Consider the following 25,036-nt stretch of genomic DNA (forward strand, 5'->3'; position numbering starts at 1 on the left):
TGTTATACAACAACTACCATTTCTGGGACGTGCACAAATCTTTTCAGAAAATCAGTGTAGATAATTCAATATTTCTGAGAGATACATCTAAGAGGAGAAATAGGTTTGTACAAATGACAGCAGTAATATGGAACACCAGGTATGGTAGTGTATCTTGGAGAAATTCTTACATTAGTGAATAAAAATATCCTCATCCGTAGACTGCCAGGAAAGTAAAATCAGAATATATGAATTATTATAATTCATACAGCATCTTCATCATATCAATAGGCAAATATGCTACATTTATATTAGCTGTTTAAATGTGTTGTTACATTAGCAACAACATTTTGCTTTAACTGAGGCTTTGAAGTTTCATTTAAAAACTAAAAAGACAATGTCTTGTTTAAATATTTTTAATATCCCTACTAACTTCATCTATTTAAGAAGCCCAGTATAACATCACTTTAATAAATTGATGAAGATGTATTAGCTTAGTATTTTTAGAGAATGTAACTCAGATAAATAATGGATGAGCAATTAAAATAGCTCTGTCTTATTAGGATGATGGTATTTTTGAGCATGTTGTTGACTTAGTGTTCTGCAAGAAAAGTGTCAGGATCATGACAACATTCAATTCAGTGTGGTAACAAGGAAATTAAGCTGTCTACATATGTTGCTCAATAGTATACAGGGTGAATCACCTAAAACTTGCACTGCTGATATTGTCGAAATGGAAAGAGCTATTGATATGTGGTTTCCACAGAATGGATTTGTAGCCAGGGGTTCATACTGTTAGACAATTAATAGAGTGTAATAAGATGTAGACAATGTATTTCTTATGCAGACATACAGTTTTTTAAATGGAAGAGGCCTATTGACATTAACAGACTAAAAGTAGGCTAAATTAGAATGTCAGTGGTGTTTGTTGCAGGATTCTAGTGTAAGTTGTTAATGAGATATCATATTTTGAAAAGTTCACACACTGACACTTGTACAGTACCTGGGGTGGCACACACTAAAGAACTATACAAGAACATACACTAGTTATGTGTATTCTGACCAATAATGAGAGAACTGACCATCACAGGTTATGTTGAAAATGATGAGCGGCAGTGGCAATACATGTTTCTAGTCTGGTATGGTATAGCTGCTGCAATGGACCAGACTGCAGTAATACTTTGTTGTATATCATTGATTGTAGTTGGTGTGACCTTGTAGACAGGGTCTTTCAGCTTTCCCCACAGAAATAAAGTCTACAGGCATCAAGTCCATGGAAAGGGCTGACCAATGTACAGGTCCTCTGCATCCCATGCAATGATTTGGAAACAATTTATGAAGACAGTTTGTAATACTCCATGTACTGTGCACTGGACAGACACCATGCTGGTACCATAGGTTCCTCATAGTCTGCAGACAAATTTCATCTAGCATTCATGGAAGATGGTCTGTTAGGAGGTTGCGATACTTGTGCTCGTTCAGTGCGTCCATGAAGAACAGGCTTGTGAGCTGATAGTTCACTATTTCACACAACATGATTATACTCCATGGATGCTAATGTCCCACATGACAAATGCAACATAGATTGCTAATAGACCAACAGTGCATGTGTTTGTGGTTTACCTGGCTATGATTGGTAAATATGGCTTCATCACTAAACAAGATACATGATACATCTGCAGTATCCTGTCTTAATGCCCATGTACGGAAGTTAACATAATTCTCACAATCATTTCCATGCAGCTCCTAATGGAGAGAGGTGTGATAGAGATGGAACTTATGTTGATGGATAATGCTCAGGACACTTGCCTGACTAATGCCACTTCCTCGTGTGATTGCACAGGAGCTAACATGCATATCAACTACAACAGCAGCAAGAACATTAATTATACTGTCTGGGTATTACACTACCACTTTTACACAGATGGTTGATAAATATTAGCTGAGATGGTTGACATTTATTGGGATATCTTGCCATATAAACTCTACAAGAACAAACTGCATTCCCCTTACACTCTCCATACACCATGAGCATATTGGGGACCCATGCGTCCTATACAACATTGAGCTGTCTTCAAATGCTGCAGAATTGGCTTTCCCCCTCTTCTGTTATCACTAGCTTCCTTCTGTTACGTTGTCTAGGTGTTACACTACCACTTTCACATAACTGGTTGAAGTGGTTGATAAATAACTGGTGAGATATTTGATGTCTGTTTGTTTTAGATGTAAATTCTGAGCAGATTATCAAGACTGCTAAGTCTGAGTACAGGAGAGTAGTCAGTCAACCAAAAATTGAGTGTTTCAGAAAACTGCTCAAAGATATGAACTAGAAAGATGTTTATAGTGTCCATGACATGAATGAAAAATATAATACATTCATGAACAATGTCAGTACCATGTTTGAAAACTGTTTTCCTCTAAAAGTTACTCAAATTAAACAGAAGTGTGTAATAAAACCATGGATTACGCAAGGAATAAAGATTTCCTTAAGACAAATAAGAAAATGTATCTGTCAACCAAGAATATCTCCAATACTGGTGATTTAGCTATATGCAAGGAATACTGTAAAATATTTTTAAAAAAGTAATTCAGACATCTAAAAAAATGCACTACGAGAAGAAGATAGCAATGTCAGGGAACAAAATAAAAACAACATGGGATATAGTGAAAGAGTAGACTGGTAGAAACAGAAAGGAACAGGAGCAAATAGCATTAAGGGTAGATGACACATTAGTAACCAATGGGCATAGTGTGGCAAATCTATTTAACAAGTACTTTAAATCCATTACTGATAGAATGGGATTGTCAGGATCAGTAAATAATACCCTTGAATATCTGAAACTAGCCTTTACAAATAGCTTTAGCTACATGAATATGTCACTCACTTCACCAAAAGAAATAACTTCCATAATAAAATCTTTGAAAACAAAGCATTCTAGTGGTTACGATGAAATATCAACAAAGTTAATTAAGGCATGTTCTTTTGAGTTTAGTACAATTCTAAGTTACTTGTGTAACCAGTCAATTATAACTGGGACATTTACTGACTGGCTAAAATATGCAGATGTTAAGCCTCTATTCAAGAAAGGGGCTAAAGAGATATCATCAAACTACAGACCGATTCCACTTTTGTCAGCATTCTCAAAAATTTTAGAAAAAGTAATGTGCAGGCAGCTTATCAACCATCTGACCACAAATAACATATTATCAAGAACACAGTTTGGATTTCTGAAGGGTTCTGATATCGAGAAGGCTATTTACATGTACAGTGAAAATGTACTTAATTCATTAAATAATAAATTACAAGCAGCAGGTATTTTCTGTAATTTGTCAAAGGCATTTGATTGTGTGAACCACAACATCCTTTTAAATAAATTAGAGTTATATGGTGTCATGGGCGTGCTGCAAAATGGTTCAAGTCATACCTAGCGAACAGGAAACAAAGGGTGTCAGTACAAGGGACTAGTGAATTAAGTCATCAGTCATCACCAGAATGGGAATAAATTACATGTGGTGCCCCACAAGGATCCATTTTAGGGCCATTGCTTTTTCTTGTGTACATCAATGATCTCTCATCATTTACACTGCCAGAAGCAGTGTTCGTTTTGTTTGCAGTGACACAAGTATTGCAATAAATAGTATGTCGAGTGTAGTTCTAGAAAGATCTGCTAATGATATTTTCATGGATATTAATAAATGGTTTAAAGCCAACTCATTGACATTAAACTTTGAAAAGACTCACTATATGCAATTCAGAACCTGTAAGAGGTTTCCACCCAGCATACGCATAAATTATGAAGAAGAGCAGATAGAAGAGGTTGACAGTCTTAAATTCCTGTGATTACAACTTGATAATAAATTCAGTTGGGAGGAGCACACCACAGGAACGCCTTAACAAATCTGTATTTGCAATTTGAGTGTTAGAAAGACATAGGCGACATGAAAATGAAAAAGCTTGCATACTTTGCGTACTTTAATTCCATAATGTCATATGGTATAATATTTTGGGGTAACTCTTCAAGTCAAACAAAAGTTTTCTGAGTCCAAAAGCGTGTAATACGTATTATTTGTGGAGTAAATTCACGGACGTCATGTAGAAACCTCTTCAAAAAACTGGGTATACTAAGCACTGCCTCTCAGTATATTTACTCCTTAATGAAATTTTTCCTAAATAATATATCTCTTTTTCCAACAAACAGCTCAGTTCATACATACAATACCAGGAACAAAAATGATCTGCACAAAGACTTAAAAGCACTTACTTTAGCTCAAAAAGGGGTCCATAAAAAATTTAGTTACAAATAAAGATCAATTTAAAAGGAGCCTGAAAGACTTACTAGTGGCCAACTCCTTCTACTCCATTGATGAATTTTTTAATAGAAACAAATGATGTATTGTTTATATTCATACTATTAGTATTGTTACTTCAGCTAAAAAAAATAATAGAAGAAGTTGACATGTTCCACATCCATGAGGATCTCCTCAGCATGGATCTATGGAACGAAAAACTAATCTAATCTAATCTGGATATTTTGCTGCATACACAGTAGAACAATGAACTGCATTCATCCTACACTCCACATACATCATGAGTGTGCTGGCTTTTTCTGCATTAGTAAATACCATCGTCCAGTCAAGACCTACTGCTTGGACTGCCACACACTAACTGACTAGCAACTGACAATGCACTCAAGGTACTCACAAGCAAATTGTAAGCAAACATAACAACATTAGACCTGGTAACAAGCTGAATGGCACAAACAAGTATTGATGTGGAAACTTTTCAAAATACAATATCTCATAAAAATTCACACTAAAATCCTGCAACAAACACCTTTCACGTTGTGCTTTATCCTGCTTTTAGGTTGTTAATGTCAATAGGCAATGTTCCATTTAAAAAAGTGTATGGTTGCACAAATAATACACTTTCTAAGTATTATTACAAGTTGTTGATCAGAGCCCCTGACAAAAAATCCATTCTGTAAACACTCCATGTCAACAGTACTTTCCATTTCCACAATATCTGCAGTGCAAGTTTTACATGATAAGCTGAAACATTATGAAACTTTCCAATACCACCGCATTGCACCTATAGAACATAGTGCAGCAGCGATTCTACAAGTCACCAATTCAGCTACTACTTGGTAGTTATCCTGAGGTATATGGCACCAGATGTCTATACAAAAACCATTCAGTTCCTGCAAATTATGGGCGAATAGTTTGTGGGCACAATGTTGGTAATGATAGTGTTAGAGACATGTTCCACAGGGCTCAGACCAGATGAATTTGGTGGCCAAGAACGCTACTGTGCTCCTAAGAGCAGTGTAATACAATTCTGGCCTTCTGAAATGGACAGTTATCTTGTTGGAAGATGTTGTTAGCATCAGAGAAGATGTCAAGCATGAAATGATGTAGCTGGCCAGTGTCAAAGCTTACGTAGTCCACTGCTGTCAAGCTGGCTCCAATTATTACCACAACTCCAATGGGGACCCAGGTGAAAAGCTTCATAGGTAATACTGCCCCATTGGCCTGCATCCATAGTTTGGTGCATCTTTCAAGCAGCCATTCACCTAGATGACAGCATACCCAGACATGACTGTTGACCTTTGTGAAATAAGAAAGTTGATTCATCCAACTGGGCAATGAACATTCTTCATTGATCCACGCCGCAATCCTGATGATCTGATGCTCTCTGCAACTATTAACTGACAATTTCATTGAAAACATGTAGGGATCATCTGCTGCACAGTTCCATGTTCAACAATGAGAGCTGAACAGTGTGTTCTGATACTTTTGTGTCTACACAAGCATTGTACTCTGTCATCAGATCTGTCACAGACCAGGCAATTCTCTGACCTCCACATTCTGTAGTGAGGCATCCTGTGTCATAGGCATCCAAAGGAGAGGCAAGAGGTGTCACTTGCCCCCTCCTAGAATCTGTGGTAGACTTTTCATTGATTACAGAAGTGTCACCTGTTTCTCTACTCAACCACAGATTTGACGTTGCTAAATGCAAGGGGAAACAATGTGGCTTTAGTAAATAGTACAGTATTTGGTTATGATGTTGCTCATGGTAATTTATACTGGTTTCTTGTTGGCAGTCTCGGTGTAATTTTGCAATCTTGGGGGCTGCGAACCTTTACAGAACATTGCAGAAATAGAGTACCTTATCTCTTCTCTGTTGTTTCCTTCTACAGCCATTACTGAGTTACATGGGACAGTTCCAACACCCAGTGCATTACAAACATGTCTGCAGTGCACCTGCCCAACACCCATTCCCAGTTCTCACACAAACAGCCATTTCAGCTGCTGCATATCTCAATCTCAACATAGATTTGCATTTGATCCATCAAGGCAGGATGAGATTGCTGTCAGTTTTACAAGGTGGAACGATTGTAGAAGAGTATGAAGAACACAGTCAAGCTATAATGTTGGTGTGTTCATTTATACTTCATCTATGGACCCAAACACACATGAAATATTAATTTCTGCACAGAAGAGAGAATAAACGATGAAATATCAAGATGTAAAAGGTATTTGAACCTTCTTAAACTGTACTGGTGCGCAGAAAATTGAATCCCACCTGCTGATCGTTGTAATTTTTTGCTCTTTCATTGTCATTTAAATGCTTAAATTCTTTCTGCGTGGTACTATAATTTAGTTTCGTAGCAAATAAGTAGTATGCTTATGCGAATTGATTATTCTCATCCCTCTCTTCTGTCATTCCCATTCATTGTGAAGGACTGTGATGACAGACCGGTAAACTGCCTCTTTTTGTGCAAACAGCCACAATGGACCTGTGAACGTATCTCATACCGTGAACAAATAGCGAAGGGTTAACAACGCTGACATCATGATTCTGCCAAACTCAGAGAATTGTGCCAACCACAAAATGCCACACTGCAATGTTAAATGAAATGTCGAGCTGTTCTGTGGCTTCCGAAAAGCACCGACTAAAGCCGAGTTCTAGGCCGGCCCTGGGTTCACCAGTGGTCCACACACACACACACACACACACACACACACACACTGCATGCATGAATTTTGGCATGCTGTGGTCAACCCTGCTCTGAACAAACCATTTTTGAAAATTTTTTCACTTCTTTGAACCTTACATATCTGTGCCGTTCACAGAAAGACAGATAACACTCAATAAATTGTGAAACAAGAGTTTCGTAAGTGAGTTTCTTTGTGGGCAAATGACAATTCCTCAGGATATTTCCGGTACCCAAATTAATGAAATCTGCTAAACACCACGCATTTGTGTCTATACCTATACCCTGCAAGCCAGCTTATGGTGGGTGGCGGAGGATAATCTCAGTCTGGTATCTGCCTTCCTCACAGGTCAGTTTAGTTCAAATGGCTCTGAGTACTATGGGACTTAACATCTGACGTCATCAGTCCCCTGGAACTTAGAACTACTTAAACCTAACAAACCCAAGGACATGCCCGAGGCAGGATTCGAGCTTGCGGCCGTAGTGGTCGCGCGGTTCCAGACTGAAGCGCCTAGAACCGCTCGGTCACACAGCCGACCGCTCGGTCACACAGCCGGCAGGTCAGTTTAAATCGCTGTTTCACTTAAAATTGTTCGACACACATACCACAAGATACTAAATGGCTATGGACAGCTTCCAGAAAATGAATGTGAATCTTGTATTCAAATGATATTAGGTACCGGTATTACCATTTATTTACATGCAATACCTTACATTTACTTATATTTAGTGTTAGCTGCCAGCCTTTGCACCAACTACTAACCATCTTCAACTTTTCATGAGTTTTGATACAATTTTCTTACAATGTGACCTATGTGCATACAATTGCATTATCTTAGAATGCTCTTAGGGAACTCAAATTTTGTTTATTATCATGTATGCATACAACATATATCACTGAACTGTGAATCTACAATAATTAAATTAATTTTGACGCAGCAAGAAAGTGGTTCAGATTAAAGCTGTACTCGTATGGTTCCAAAAGCCCTTCTTGCTTGTTCTTCTTCTTCTTCATTTGTCTTTTTCCGATATCTTCTACTAGGTCACCATTGTTATATGAGCTGAAGCAGCATTTGCAGCTGGACGTCCTTTCCTGATACCACCACTCCCACTGATACAGAATCTGTGCACCCCATCTGCTTGCATCTAGAATAAATCTATTCTCACGTATGATAATGTTTTCTAAATACTTGCTTAATGTATGTCTGAGGTAGGACCTGGGTATCAGCCCATTATTTACATAGTTGCATGTGGAAAACTGCCTAAAAATGACATCCAGTGGGGCTGGCTCAGCCAGCTCCATCAGAAAGCAGGTTCGGTCTGGGGCAGACTTGCTTCCCTATATCTTGGAAGCGCCGATGTAATGTTATCTGTTAGCCCTGCTTGCTTATGTTAATGAAAAAATCATTTGACTGACATATTCGATATAATTCAATGGTCACCAACAATTTTTGGAACGGTACTATCATATTCTTTTTTGCCAGAAGATAGTATTTGTATGAGACTAATGCTCTGCTCTGCAAACTTAATGACAAGATAGGTAAAGTAACATAACTTATTAACAACTTTGTGGAAATGAATGAAAGTATGGGAACATGTTGCCAGAGGTCTCCCGCGCAAGTACAAAAGCTGGACGTCATACAATGTGACTATAGCGCCAAATCGTCTGGTTCCATAATGTGAGGCACTTGAAGGAATGGGAAAAGACAGTGTGTCAAACAGCGAGCAGCTATGGTGCACTCTGTTGGTGTTTCTCATTGCAGCGTGTCCCAGAAACAACTTTTGGGCGACTTCACAGGTGGAAGAATCATCAATAAATTGGAAGGAGGGCAAAATGTGACAAGAGTAGCCCAGGAGTTTGGCATCGCTCACAGCATTGTTTCATGTACATGGGGAGCATTCCAATTAACAGACTCTGTTGTCCAAAGGAGAGGATGTGACGGATCATAGTCAATTACTGCAGTAAATGACCACTATATTGTGGAACAGGCAAGAAAGAACCTACGTCAAACAGTAGATACAGTTGCAACCACATTTAACACGACTGAAAGGCACACAATCTCACTCCTCAGCGGTATGGTGACTGCATGGTATGACTGCTTTGCCCAACGACCAGTAAATTGCGTTCCTTTAACACCTGGACGTTGGTGACACCATATCCAATGATGCCAAGAACATTTAGTACTGGACCAGTGAGGAGTAGGGTTGTGTGCTCTACTCAGATGAGAACAGATTCAGTCTGAGTAGTTATTAACGGATGCACTCTCATACAGTGAGAGGTGAGAACATGTAATGCCCCCAGAAACATTGTCCCCAATCTGTGAACATGATATATTCACCAGTGAATGTTATTGTGACACTGTACTCTTCCGCTATATGCATCATTTCAGCGGTGCAAACGGACCTGACTTCATTTTTTTAGAATGAAAATGTGCTGACTCCGTTGAACAGCACAGATGGAGGAGGTCTTGGATTGAGAGGACTGCTGTTGAATGGACGGGCCTGTTCATTTCTCCAAGTTAAATCCCACCGAGCACATGTGGAATGTGTTGGGGAGAAATACTGGAGCACACCCACATGCACCAGTGATCACCCAGCAGTTAACAACTGCGCTGATGGAGGAATGGAATGCCCTGCTGCAGGAACTTCTTAACAATATTGTTGCCAGCGTGGGAGCATGTTGCAGAGCATGCACTGGCATCCACAGTGATCATGCACCCTGTTAAGAGCCATGTATTCCCTTTTATAGAGCCCAGGGAACTTCAGAGTAATTGTTTTATTTCAATAAAAGTGTCATTATTGTTCATCTCATTGCATATTATTATCAGTTATCTTTTGTATTATACAGTAGCGTGTCTTTCTATGTGTGGTTTCATTGAGCTATGGTACTTGGAAGTGTCAAATCACGCAAAAGTTATTTTCAGCCTTAAATTAAGTATAACTCGTTAAAAGAACTGGCAACAAATTACAAGTATACCTACAATGATCATTAAAATAGCCACACAATGGAGGATAGCAACTAATGAAATTTTGCTAATTGTATGTTAGCAGTATAGTAGGAAGAATACATGATTCAATCTGTATATGATTTGCTGGTACATAGAGTGCAGCATTCAGTACACAGACTATCATGTCTGGCAGCAACGATGGCTCTAACCCAACTGCCCATTGGGTTGGACTGAAACTTGGAGGACAGGTACAGGCACATTGTTCCATGCTGCTTTAACTGTATGCCAAAGTAGACTTCAGCCTTAGATACCACCTCTTGGTTTTGAGCCATGACATAGCACCACAGTAATACTGTTGTGGTGCGTGATGTCATTCGTCAGCAAGCTTATACTCCTAATTGGTCAATTATGCAACATTATCTTTAGTTTTCCCAGCAACAGGTGAGAACAGTGATTAAATTTTACATCAACTTGGAATAGTGTATGACTACTTTTTATTTTCGAATAAGATATTCTTACTTTCATTTCTAAGTGCTTTGAGAGATCGAGACTCGTTTTGTGTGTTATAGTGATGTTCACCTATTAATCCTTTGTGTTATTTCTCTGTTTTATTGCCAGTCGGTCAGATATTATACATTATACATTGGTTTTTTTAGTGACAACTAAGAACACTGACAGCGATTTTAGTGAACTTGGAAGTAGTTACGAGTACATTTTCCTTTTGAATATAAAATTCATGCCTAGCAAGCTACTTGCTTTCACAGACTGGGACCCCATTTTTGTAGTATACTGCTGTCAACCTAGTAAATTATTGTTCTACATCTTTCTTTTAGTCCATTATTTTTTATTGGCGTGGCCTACTAAGGAAAACATGATTTATGTTTACCAAGTGCAGACATTGTTTGCAAGGGAAGCGACTGTTAACGCTAAAGTTTTCGAAAACAGGCACAGGTCGCACTTTGAATTTTTTATTATGATCGGTTTTGCTCTTCAAAAGAACAAGAGCATCATCAGAGTATACATTTTAAAGTTGGCTGAAAGCGTTATTAGGTTGCCTTTACAGTTGACTGACAGCTCCAGAAAATTAATTTGGCTCTGCTATAGTACTTACGTTTAAAGAACAGTAGTAAATGATGACATTGACAGCATAGTTTAAGTACTATAGTACAGCCAAATTATTCTGTAGAGCTATCAGCCACCTGTAAAGGCAATAATCTTTAATGCTATTAGCCAAATTTAAACTGCGTATTCTGATGATTCTCTTGTTCATTTGAAGAGCGAAATCGGCCATAATAAAAAATACAAAGTGCGACATTTGGCAGTTTTCGAAAACTTATGATTTATGTTCTCATTTTTTTTCCAATCTTTTCTTTCAAGTGTCTTTCGTTCTTTCACTATGTTTTTTCCTTCTTTTTTCTGTCTATATTGCACCTGTCTTTTCCTGTTTTCTCCTAGAAGCCGCTGAAACGTTTTCCTTTTGCTCTGAACTTTTCATTTCTTCCCCTGTTACCCCCATTTCCCTCAAGGCTGCTTTAACTTCTTTGTTCCATGCCACTAATATTTCGGCTTGCCAAAAACATTAAAAATTCTTTTTGTTATTCTTTTTTCATCTAGCCATTTATGATGTCCATAGAATCTTCCTTATTGTGCCTAATATTTGTTCTATTTTTTAATAAACCTCTTTATTACTTCTTATTTCCATTTCCTGTTGTCATATTTTGATCCCAAGAGTTTTCTGATTATTTCTATTTCCTTCTTTTTTATTTCACTAGATGATTTGGTTGTATTTGGTGAAATGCATTCCTAACTATGAAGGAATTCTTAAGTATGAAGGCAGTCTCGTCTAATGACAGTGTTGTAGTGCTGGAGTTTCGCATTTATGGAAATAAATGTGTTATTCAGTTTTTTTTTTAATCCAAAAGCCACCTTCATTTTCTTTGTCCTTGCTAAGTTAGCCTAGTTGTCCAAAGCATTTGGTTGTAATGTTTCATCTATATATTTAAATATTTAAACTCTACCAGAATCAGTTTCAATATATTTCGGTGTCTCCTTTACCTCTGTCATATACTCCGTTTTTTAAAAGATATACAGAGGACTGTTTTTGAAACTGTCTCTTGTTGCATTTTCTATAGATTCAGGTAACATGGCAAGATCATCTGCAAAAGCCAAACAATCAATAGTCAGATTATCCTCTTTTCTTACAATTGTATTTTAAAAAATCCGTTCTTTTTCTGCTCTTTTCCTCCTCTCTCTGATTACCTGGTCCAGTACACAACAGAAAATAGTGGGGACTATCCATCACCTTCCTTTGCACCAGTTTAGATCTCTGAGGCCTTGGAGGTTTCACCCGTGTATTTAATTTTACATTTCGTATGTGATAGTATGTCTTTAATGACTGCTACTGATATGTTGTAATCTCCAAATTCTTTTAAGGTGCTGAATAATGTTTCCATGTCAATCGAATCATACGCTTTTTTGAAGTGTACAAATGCTATAAAAATGCTTTTGGTTTCCATTCTTCTGTACCTGATTATAAATTTCAGGTTTAAAATTTGTGCCACACAAAAATCGGCCTTTCTTGAACACTTCTTGGTACCCCACTCTCACGTTGTGGAAATTATCCTTTCCAGATAAACGAATGTTTCTCCGTCATTGAATGTGTACTTGGACGCAAAATGCGCGTTCTCATGTGCTTCCTACATTGCGATGCAAAACTGAAGGTACTGGTACCGGTCATAATCTTCTATTTTTGTTATAACGAGTTACAGTCAATAGGATCTGAAACGTAACTGCAGTCGCAAAATATTCCACACAGTTTGCTGTAGTAATGCAAGTTCGTGGCTTGCGCAGACCATTGAGTTTTGGATTGCTCACAGAGCTTCAACTCACCCTCTCCACACTTGTCTGACTTCTCTGTTTTCAGAATCAACCAGTGTGCCTAAGTTGTCAATAGCAATGCGCAATGCTGTGTGTACATGGCAGTAATTTTCCATAATTCCTTCTGATTGCACAATGCGCTGTTGTAACCGATGAACATTCATCTCTTGTTGTATCTTCATTTTATCAAGGCGCTGCACTTGTGACGCCAATGGCCACCATGCAAACTCGGTGAATTTACAGTTCTGTTGATGCATCGATCATATTTGTAGTTACTACTTTGGAAAAATTAGAACTTTGAAAACGAATGCATCAGTCATATTCGTTCATGTAATACTTCGCAAATAACAGAACTTTGAAAACGAATGAATCATTTATGGTAGACGTGCACAGAATGTAGATGGCGCTACTCCTGTGTACAGGCTATGTGCAGTTACAGTGAAATGTTCATCATTTGCATATCCGAACATGTAGAACACTTTCGACATTTATTATACGCTGCCATTATGATATTGCAGTTTTAATGTCTAGTAGTGTAAATTGACTTTGCCGAGAGTGCCGAAAACATCACGTATAGTTTGCTTTCGGGTCACTAGCTTCCGTGGAGAGTGGGGTAAAACATGGGGGTGGCGTGTCGTCCATCTTATGCAACAACAGCTCAAAAATCCCCCATTTCAGTGTTAAGTTGGCAACCAATTCTCCTCAGGCCGGAACAAGTCAATCGTCTATTCCTTGATAGAAAAAGAATGTCATGCCAGATTTACAGATGAGTAGCGTCACCGAATTTCGCTCATATAAATCTGCTATTCTGATGCAAAAACTACCACAGCAGCATTTAAAACATGCTGATGAGAACTGAAATTTCAGAATATCTCGTTGAAGAGATTCTCGAAAGCATAAGGAGATGGGACTTTTAAAATCAAACAAACTTCGTCTGAACACTTTTCTTATCTTAAGTTATTAACATAGCTCTTGAAGACGCCATAGTTGGAAGACCTCATATAAACGGAACAGTAACATCAAGCCTACTGTCAAATTCCTTGATTTACGTCAAACGTAACATACGATTTTAATTATGGTTCTACACTGATGAAAAAAATTGTAACACGAAGAAGGACTTGTGCGACATAAACAAAAGTATGATAGGCATGTTTCGACATCTGAGAGATGATTTATAAATTTAGCGCCAGCCGCATAAATGTGACGCTAGCAGCGCCACTATGATGATATAGATCAGTTTTGCTTTAAATACAGGGTGTAACAGTCGTGAGCGTTAGTTAACCTTCGTGACTGGAAGTGGTGAGTTCCAAGAATGCCGTTAAGGCGACATGACGCCATTATCAACACCTCACTGAGTTTGAACGAGGTCGTGTAATGGACGACGGGAAGGTAGATACTTCAAAAAGACTTGGCAGTACTGTAGCCACTCTACATGCTCGCTAGCAGTGATGGTCACGAGGATGCACAGTCGCAAGATCAGGCTCCGAAGAGCCACGCGGCACACCGAGAGGAAAGACTGCCGTGTTCTGCATAAGGATCTGGCACATTGTACTGCATCTGGAACAGCAATTTTAGCAGCAGTTGGTACCTCAGAGGCATAACAAACTGTTACAAATTGGTTACTTCTAGAACAGCTCCGAGCCAGATGCCCTGTAGTTTGCATTCCAATAAGCCCAGACCACCGTCAGTGGTGTCAGTGATGTCAAGCGAGAGCTCACTGGAGCGCAGAGAGGAGATCTGAAGTGTTTCCTGATGAAAGCTGGTTCTGCCTCTTTGCCAGTGATGGCCGTGTGTTGGTTAGGAGGCGGCCAGTTGCGGCCCTGCAGCCAAACTGTCTGCGTGATAGACATATTGGACCCACATCCGGATTTATTGTCTGGGGCGCAATTTCGTATGACAGTAGGTGCACTCTCGTGGTTATCCCACCCACCCTGACTGCAAATCTGTACATCAGTCTGGTGATTCGCCCTTTTGTGCTGCCATTCATGAACAGCATTCCAAGGGGCGTTTTCCAACAGGTTAATGCTCGTCCACATACCGCTGTTGTAACCTAATACTTTTCAAAGTGTCGACATGTTGCTGTGGCCTGCACGATCACGAGCTCTGTCTCCAGTCTGCCTTGTGTTGGCAGATAAATACGATGTACCAGTGCCTGTATTATTCAGAACTACGGTGCAAAGTTTCTTCGGACTCACATGCATGCAAGCATTGTACTTCTGAACAACATAGGCACTGCAATATTGTATTTATCGGGCAAGCGATTTTCAATTAAAATGTCTCCCTTTTACGGGAATATGCATAATGGATGTACAAGTATCGATTGTAGACACATGGTTGACGACATATGGAAGTTTGAGTCTGGCCATCAAGTGTGCACTAATTGTCTAATGGTGAGGCGACTGTTCGCAATAAGCGTGATGTCCTGGTTCCAGTTCCTGTCCGGCAGAAATTCTTGTTCTCGTCATTCCATTATACAGTTGATTGTTGTCCACATTCGCAACTGCGAATACATGTCACGTATTTCATAATGGCTGTAGTCGCCACATGCATGCATGTCCGAAGGAACAGTGCATCATTCTTCTGAACAACAGGGGCACTCCAGTTTCACAAGTTCGGGACTGTTTGGAACGATGGCTGAAATGTACCCATCAATATCACCGCAGTACGGTAGCTCTATGAGATCAGTGTGTAGCTTCTGCTGGACATGGCATCTGAATAATCTTGTCAGCTCTCTTCATCGACTAACTGAAGCCATTATCGACACCAGAAGCGGTTTCACTCGATGTTGACATGGTGTATCCTGGCGATAGTTAATTTTTTGTCCAGTATGTTTACCTACTTGGTGGCTTTGAATTTTCCTTGTACACGGCCCAATCACATTAATGTGGTCAACTGAATAAACATATTTCGCAGCGCGGACGTGCAAGAAGAGAGTCAGGGAAGTTCTGGAAGGTGCCGGCAGGGATGTGGAGTAACACCCAGCCCCATCGAGGTGGCCCCAGATTCTCGATTGTGTTTGAATCCGGGGAGTCTGCTGGCCGGGGTAGTACAGTAAACTCATTCTGGTGTTGTTTGAACCATGCACGTACACTGCAAACTGTGTGACACGTTGCATTGTACTGCTGGTAGATGTCATCGTGCCGAGGAAAAAGCGAACTGCATTTGTGGATGAACAGGAACTCCAAAGACAGATGCATTCTGTTGTTGAGCAGTTGTGTCTTCCAGATTGACGTCGTCACCCAGGGAAAGCCACAAAAATCTTCTGCAGACCATAACGCTCCCTCCTCCGATCTGAACCCTTCTGACGACTGTTGCACAGCCATCCGCACGATGAAGCATAAAAAGGCCACCAGCCGCCACTCACGTGGACTTCCACTTGCGGTACCGGCTTGCAAAATCCAGCCTTTGTCGCCAATGAACAGCAGTCAGCTTGGGTCCATGAAACAGGTCCCTGCTGCGGAGGCCCAAACGCAGCAACAGTTGTTGAAGAGGCACTGTTGGTAGCTCCTCGGTTCATCTGGGCGGACAGATGCTCAACAGTTGCACGTTTATTCGCCTGTACACATCACCTCAGCCTTCGTTCGCCCCTGTCACCTATGTCCGCAGTGCACCACAGTTGGATTAGCACTGTGTTTCATAGCTCCATTTTGCCGTGCACGGTATACTTGATGGCACTTGAACAATAAACAAACTTAGGCATTTTGGAAATGCTTCCATACTTGACCCGAAAGCCAATGATCATGCCCTTCTGGACGTCCGATAAATCGCTTCGTTTCCGTATTACGACAATGACTGCACTGTTTTCAGCGTGTACCCTTCATACATCGTCTATGAGTGATTATTGACGTCGAACGCAGGCGGTGGTCACATTAATGTCACTGGACTGTGTACGAGATATTATCAAAAAGTGAGAGGAATTTTTTAACTTCGCGTGATACATGCTTTTTTTCAAAAAAAATGTGTTTATCTTGTTGGTAGCCTAGTGCCTGATATTTGTTTGCATTTTCTGCTATTCTGAATATTTAATTTATTGTTTACGGCCAAAAAGGTATGTGTTTTCGAGTACTAGGCGAATATTTACTTTCAGAACAGATGCATCAAAGAATTCGATTTAAATTTTAAATTTTCTTCGAAAAATGGAATAAAGTGCAGCACCGAAATGTTAACTGTGGCTTTTGGCGAAATATTATGAGTAAGGCAAGAGTTTACGAGTAGTATAAACGTTTCAAAGAGGTTCGAGAAGAAACTGAAGATAACGATCACGCTGGGCGCCCTAGCACACCAATTACAGACGAGAATGTGAAAAAAGCAAAAGGAAATGGTTCTGTAATATCGCCGAATCAGTGGCGTTGCTGATAATGTCGACATATCCTTCGGTTCTTGCCAAGCAATTTTTTCGGATGTTTTGGTCATGAAATATGTAGCAATAAAGTCTGTTCCGAAATTGTTGAATTTCAACGAAAAACGACGTCGTGTCGTTTGGTTGAATGGCTGAATGGTGTCTACGATTCAGACCTAAAGAAGGTTGGTACATGTGACGAAACATTGGTATATGCGTATGGCGTAGAAACTAAGGCCCAATCATACCAATGGACACTGCCTGAGAAAAACAAGCGCGAAAAAAAAAAAAAATCGACTAGTTCGATTGCATGTGAACGTCTCACTGGAATAGAGCATCATGAGTTCCTGCCTCATGGCCGTACGGTCAATAAAGAATACTACCTGGAATGTACGCGCCGTTTCCATGAGGCAATCCGAAGGAAACGACCAGAACTGTGGCAAGACCACTCGTGGAAATGGCATCACGTTATTGCTCGAGTTGACATTTCAATGCCTGTTCATGAGTTTTTAACAAAAAACAAAACCGTTATGTTGACTCAGCCACCGTATTCGTCGGACATGGCCCTTTGCAACTTCTTCTGTTCTCGAGGATGAAGAGAAACGTGAAAGGACATCGTTTCGTCATCGCTTATGAGATAGAAACAGAATCACTGAAGGAGCTGAACACGAAAACGAAAAGTGAGTTCCAGAAGTGCTGCCAAGACTGGAAAAAGTCCTGGCGCAAGTGTGTTATATCTGAGGGAGATTGATTTTAAGGGGACAAAACTGATGTTGATGAATAAATAAAGATTTCTTGATAAAAACAAAAACTCCTGTTATTTTCTGATCACACTTCCACACACCGATCCCCAGACTTAAATGTTGGCCGTTGGCTGCTCATGCAATTTCTGCTCATTTGCTCGTCACCTTTGTTCAGCAGAAATATCACAAACTTTATTAAATTTTTGCTCCATACTAGCAACTGTGGTCACGGATTCGTATCTTCGCATATACTAAACACAGGAGTTCAGTCATTGGCAGCTAGTTCAATACGTTTCCACCGTGAATGGTTTTTCTAACAAACTGTTCAATGTAAATATCGCAAAACACGTTTATCGCAATTTCAAAGGAATCTCTGACCCTGCGTCTTGTTTCAAACTTGTTCGCCTACCATTGCCAGTGCGAAGGACGTGCGAAACCTGCGGCCGCATGGGGCGGCACTCCTGCGGGGCGGCAACACAATGGAAAGCAGGTTTTCCGCCCCTCTCAGACGGGGCGACGGATAGAAGGGGAGGGGAGTTTTGCGAGAACTCATTTCTTCCTTGTTTTGTTTTGAGAGCAGCCTTAGTTGTTTCTATGTGGCCGCTTTCTTGCGTTACGGCCTCTGTAGAACCATGGGAAAGCATTTTCTTCTTCTTCTTCCAGAACCTCTTCATTCTTTCTCTTCTTCTCTCCCGGTCTTCTTTCGAGATCTTCAGTGTCCTTTTCACCTGTCGGTTGCACTAGTGACACTCTAATCTTTTCCTGTATTCTCCTCTGTCGTTGATATCCGGCATATTGGTCGGTGTATATTTGTTCCTCCAATTTTCCTTTCCTTTGACCTTGATCTCCAATTCCAAACAGTCCTTCCTTGTCCCTGTTGTTTCCCACACTATCTTCGTCATTCTATCCATACTCATCCTAACTACATGTCCCGGAATTCTTCCCCTTTTGAGGCTGATTTCCCTGGATATTGTTCTGATGTTCAGGTACAATTCTTCCCTAGGTCTTCGCATTCACCTCTCCCCACCCCTTTTGGGACCTAGTTTTTTCTCTCTTCTTTCTCTAGTTGTTCTGCCTCATTTCTTCCTAGTGTCATCGTCTCAGCAGCATATAATACTGCATTCCTCGCCGTTGCCCTGTAGTGGCTTATCTTTGCCTCTGTGGATATATTCTTTTTATCTGTTGAGAAGCCAGACAAACGTGTGGTTCCTGAAGAGAGGCAGCAGCCTTTTCAGCAGTTGCACGGGCAACAGTCTCGATTATTGACTGATCTGGCCTTGTAACAATAACCAAAACGGCCTTGCTGTGCTGGTACTGCGAACGGCTGAAAGCAAGAGGAAACTACGGCCGCGATTTTTCCCGAGGCCATGCATCTTTACTGTATGATTAAATGATGATGGCGTCCTCTTGGGTAAAATATTACGGAGGTAAAATAGTCCCCCATTCGGATCTCCGGGCGGGGACTACTCAAGAGGATGTCGTTATCAGGAAAAAGAAAACTGGCATTCTACGGATTGGAGAGTGGAATGTCAGATCCCTTAATTGGGCAAGTAGATTAGAAAATTTAAAAAGGGAAATGGATCGGTTAAAGTTAGATATAGTGGGAATTAGTGAAGTTCGGTGGCAGGAGGAACAAGACTTCTGGTCAGGTGACTACAGGGTTATAAACCCAAAATCAAATAGGGTTAATGCAGGAGTAGGTTTAAAAATGAATAGGAAAATAGGAATGCGGATAAGCTACTACAAACAGCATAGTGAACGCATTATTGTGGCCAAGATAGATACGAAGCCCACACTTACTACAGTAGTACAAGTTTATATGCCAACTAGCTCTGCAGATGACGAAGAAATTGATGAAATGTATGATCAAATCAAAGAAATTATTCAGATAGTGAAAGGAGACGAAAATTTAATAGTCATGTGTGACTGGAATTCGGTAGTAGGAAAAGGGAGAGAAGGAAACATAGTAGGTGAATATGGACTGGGGCAAAGAAATGAAAGAGGAAGCCGCCTGGTAGAATTTTGCACAGAGCACAACTTAATCATAGGCAACACTTCAAGAATCATAAAAGAAGGCTGTATACATGGAAGAAGGCTGGAGATACTGACAGGTTTCAGGTAGATTATATAATGGTAAGACAGAGATTTAGGAACCAGGTTTTAAATTGTAAGACATTTCCAGGGGCAAATGCGGACTCTGGCCACAATCTATTGGTTATGACCTGTAGATTAAAACTGAAGAAACTGCAAAAAGGTGGGAATTTAAGGAGATGGGACATGGATAAACTGAAAGAACCAGAGGATGTACAGAGTTTCAGGGAGAGCATAAGGGAGCAATTGACAGGAATGGGGGAAAGAAATACAGCAGAAAAAGAATGGGTAGCTTTGAGGGATGAAGTAGTGAAGGCAACAGAGGATCAAGTAGGTAAAAAGACGAGGGGTAGTCGAAATCCTTGGGTAACAGAAGAAATATTGAATTTAATTGATGAAAGGAGAAAATATAAAAATGCAATAAATGAAGCAGGCAAAAAGGAATACAGACGTCTCAAAAATGATATCAACAGGAAGTGCAAAATGGCTAAGCAGGGATGGCTAGAGGACAAATGTAAGGATGTAGAGGCTTATATCACTAGGGGTAAGATAGATACTGCCTACAGGAAAATTAAAGAGACCTTTGGAGATAAGAGAACCACTTGTATGAACATCAAGAGCTCAGATGGAAACCCAGTTCTAAGCAAAGAGGGAAAGCACAAAGGTGGAAGGAGTATATAGAGGGTCTATACAAGGCCGATGTACTTGAGGACAATATTATGGAAATGGAAGAGTATGTAGATGAAGATGAAATGGGAGATACGATACTGCATGAAGAGTTTGAGAGAGCACTGAAAGACCTGAGTCGAAACAAGGCCCACAGAGTAGACAACATTCCATTAGAACTACTGACGGCCTTGGGAGAGCCAGTCCTGACAAAACTCTACCATCTGGTGAGCAAGATGTATGAAACAGGCGAAATACCCTCAGACTTCAAGAAGAATATAATAATTCCAATCCCAAAGAAAGCAGGTGTTGACAGATGTGAAAATTACCGAACTATCAGGTTAATAAGTCACAGCTGCAAAATACTAACGCGAATTCTTTACAGACGAATGGAAAAACTAGTAGAATCCGACCTCGGGGAAGATCAGTTTGGATTCCGTAGAAATACTGACTTATCTTAGAAGCTAGATTAAGGAAAGACAAACCTACGTTTCTAGCATTTGTAGTCTTAGAGAACGCTTTTGACAATGTTGACTGGAATACTCTCTTTCAAATTCTGAAGGTGGCAGGGGTAAAATACAGGGAGCGAAAGGCTATTTACAGTTTGTACAGAAACCAGATGGCAGTTATAAGAGTCGAGGGACATGAAAGGGAAGCAGTGGTTGGGAAGGGAGTGAGACAGGGTTGTAGTCTCTCCCCGATGTTATTCAATCTGTATATTGAGCAAGCAGTAAAGGAAACAAAAGAAAAATTTGGAGTAGGTATTAAAATCCATGGAGAAGAAATAAAAACTTTGAGGTTCGCCGATGACATCGTAATTCTGTCAGAGACAGCAAAGGACTTGGAAGAGCAGTTGAACGGAATGGATAGTGTCTTGAAAGGAGGATATAAGATGAACATCAACAGAAGCAAAACGAGGATAATGGAATGTAGTCGATTTAAGTCTGGTGATGCTGAGGAAATTAGATTAGGAAATGAGACAAAGTAGTAAGGGAGTTTTGCTATTTGGGGAGCAAAATAACTGATGATGGTCGAAGTAGAGAGGATATAAAATGTAGACTGGCAATGGCAAGGAAAGCGTTTCTGAAGAAGAGAAATTTGTTAACATCGAGTATAGATTTAAGTGTCAGGAAGTCATTTCTGAAAGTATTTGTATGGATTGTAGCCATGTATGGAAGTGAAACATGGACGATAAATAGTTTGGACAAGAAGAGAATAGAAGCTTTCAAAATGTGGTGCTACAGAAGTATGCTGAAGATTAGATGGGTAGATTTCATAACTAATGTGGAAGTATTGAATAGGATTGGGGAGAAGAGAAGTTTGTGGCACAACTTGACCAGAAGAACGGATCGGTTGGTAAGACATGTTCTGAGGCATCAAGGGATCACCAATTTAGTATTTGAGGGCAGCGTGGAGGGTAAAAATCGTAGAGGGAGACCAAGAGATGACTAGACTACGCAGATTCAGAAGGATGTAGGTTGCAGTAGGTACTGGGAGATGAAGAAGCTTGCACAGGATAGAGTAGCATGGAGAGCTGCATCAAACCAGTCTCAGGACTGAAGACCACAACAACAACATTGTATATCTCTCTCGACATATAGACAAACATACTTAGAAGAACCATTGTAGATATCGTTGCATTCTTACGACTGAAAAATATAGAATTGGTTTTTGTAGTTGGCCAAGGTAGTCAAGACAGATCAGGCACACTTTTATTGCTTTCCCGAACTGCGGAAAAAGAGGCGCTTCGCAATTTGTTGTAAGTTGGGTTCAAATGGCTCTGAGCCCTATGGGACTTAACTTCTGAGGTCATCAGTCCCTAGAACTTAGAACTACTTACACCTAACTAACCTAAGGACAGCACACACATCTATGCCCGAGGCAGGATTCGAACCTGCGACCGCTCGGCCACACCGGCCTGCTGTAAGTTGCGATTCTATAATACACATTGATGTAATAGGGAATTGTTTTTCGTGTACAGTACAATTATCGTTATTACTCATACATTAGATTTTTTTTCTTCAATGTTGAAGAAAAGGAAATTTGTTTTCTTATATTTTATTATTTGAAAAATTGGCTAGGCGCCAAATAAACATGTCTGTTCCCTATAGGTAGAATGAAAACTAAGGGAAGAAAAGTGAAATGAGGTGGAGATGAAGACTAGGTTATTACCCTTTATTGGATAACCAGACACGAAAGAGCTAATACATGATACTGATGATGTATGTCCAGTGGGGGCTCTTTCTTACGAGATACCACGGTGCAGCGCGTTAGTAGTTTCTGTTTACCTTCTATTACGTTCTTAATTTCAGAATCGTAAAGCAAAAGGTTATGAAAAGTGAAAAGAACGTCATTCCCACTTGCTTGCCGTGATGAGAAATCCTCTCCCTATCTCTGTGGATGCTACTACGAATCTCGTAGTCTTTGCTACTCGCTACATCTGAAACAACGAGTTCAGAAGAAAGTGACGAACATTCACGAAATTCAGCATTATTGACGCATGAATTCAGACCCTCTCAGCGGACTCCACTTTCTGTAATGCTTGCTTCGCTTTTGTATTAGAAGTTTAATAAAGTCATAGGAACGGTTATGGAGATACTACTTTCACAGGAGAGACAAAAGCGCAACTAGAGAGAGGAATTTAAGTTGATTTTAACATAGTAGAAATCAAGTTTATTTAGAGGACAGTGAATCTAGAATACAGATTGTTAAAGTGACAACTTGAAGTGGTTATTCCTAGTGAAGTATTTAATTGAAAAACGCATATGTTGTGCGTTTATAGAAATTACTAGTGAACCGGGCAATGCTTCATAATTGCTAAAGATGTATAGGAATTAATGCATATGCAGAGCAAATTCCTTGATTCTCCTCTCTCTGCCCATCTTCTCACCCCCCCTCTCTTTTTGTATATCTCCTCTCCTTCAGCCCCCCCCCTCCCGCCCAACAATCTGTCCATAACCTATTCCCCCCCTCTCCCTTACCATTTTGTCCTCCCTCATCTCAATGTCCATTTCCATGTGAATGTTCAGTAGAGTGTAGTGTAAATGTCAGTAGTAAATCCGTCGAGATGTTATCGAGATTTCTAGTAACGACGCTCCTCGTTATATATTACTTATGTATTTGTCTATTGCTTATGTGTCATACTGACTTTTTTCTGTTATGAAAGCATGTGACAGCAGGACTGTCAAAATGTATGCATTTGTTTTTCTTTTTAATACCAAAAATACGATAACCATTCACAGTTACGCACGTAAAAAATTCGCAATTATTTTTAATTTCCGACTTTTCCGTTGGATTTTCCAGAAATTGTCTTACATGGAAACCTCGTCCTATCAGTAACGAACACACACACGCACGCAAAAATCAACCAAATCGGTCAAGCTGTTCTTACGTGATGTTTCATGCATGCGGCAACTGATTTTCATTTATACAGATTATAATAAATAAGTGTGTTGTGAACGATGCTGAATGATCCAGCCGTTTCTGTGGAATTACCTTTAAAACTTTCGTTACAGTAAATTATAGAGTGTTGATATTTCTTTTAAAACATTTGACAGAAAAACTGGCTCCTTGCCTGTATGCGTGAATTTTTTCAACAAAAAATATGCTAAAATCAGACGTAAAAACCAGTTGTTCGACTAGAACTTTAAATTTACATTGTTGTATCAACAACTTACTTATTTTGTTGACTGTACTTCAACTCGCTACTTGTATAAATTTTGACTTTTTACGTAATTAATAATGGCAATTGGTCCATTTCTACCTATCCGTCTCTTCATAGAATCTGTTATTTAGAAGCCGACGGACGTTAACACAACTGAGGAGCTGCTCCATCGTGCATGAAGTACATATTTTGTAGCGCAGCTAAACGAACTTCTGCTAACAGATTAGATAGAACATTCTCTATGAAATTATGATAACTTTATCAGTTGGGCCTGCCTGAAAGAGAGCGAGGCTCTGCCAATCAGTCACCCCCAATACCGGCCCAAACATTGACATTTGTTAATGAATTGCTTCAACAGTTGCTTGAGGACTGATGCGTGCCCGTACATGCCGACTGTGAAAATTTAGTCTGATCTCGTTGGAACGGCGCCTCATCTATAACAGCACCGTTGCTCTAAACTTGTGGCTGACACTTCTTAGAGTAAACTATTCGCACAAGAGTACCAGTGCAGGAAAATCAGCTGCTGATAGTGCCTGCACACGCTGTAAACGGTGTGGATACAGCTGGTCATCGTGTAACACAGTCATGTGGTCAACATTTAGTGTTGGAGCTACATGTGTTGTACTGACAATAGGGTAGTCATCAACTGCAGGAAGAATTGTCGCCTCCCGCTGAGGTGTCCTTGTCATTCTAGGTCTCCCCCGGTCGCGAGTATCGGGCTTAAATGCCCCATG

General features: G+C 40.0%; 1 protein-coding gene across 1 annotated transcript in view; it reads right to left on the reverse strand.

Annotated features, from left to right (window-relative positions):
- Positions 1–25,036, reverse strand: part of LOC126334669 (esterase FE4-like) — a 212,270-nt gene that overhangs the window by 147,999 nt on the left and 39,235 nt on the right. The gene's annotated exons all lie outside the window — the stretch shown is intronic.

The sequence above is a fragment of the Schistocerca gregaria genome, chromosome 2, assembly GCF_023897955.1.
Source record: "Schistocerca gregaria isolate iqSchGreg1 chromosome 2, iqSchGreg1.2, whole genome shotgun sequence".
NCBI lineage: Eukaryota > Metazoa > Arthropoda > Insecta > Orthoptera > Acrididae > Schistocerca > Schistocerca gregaria.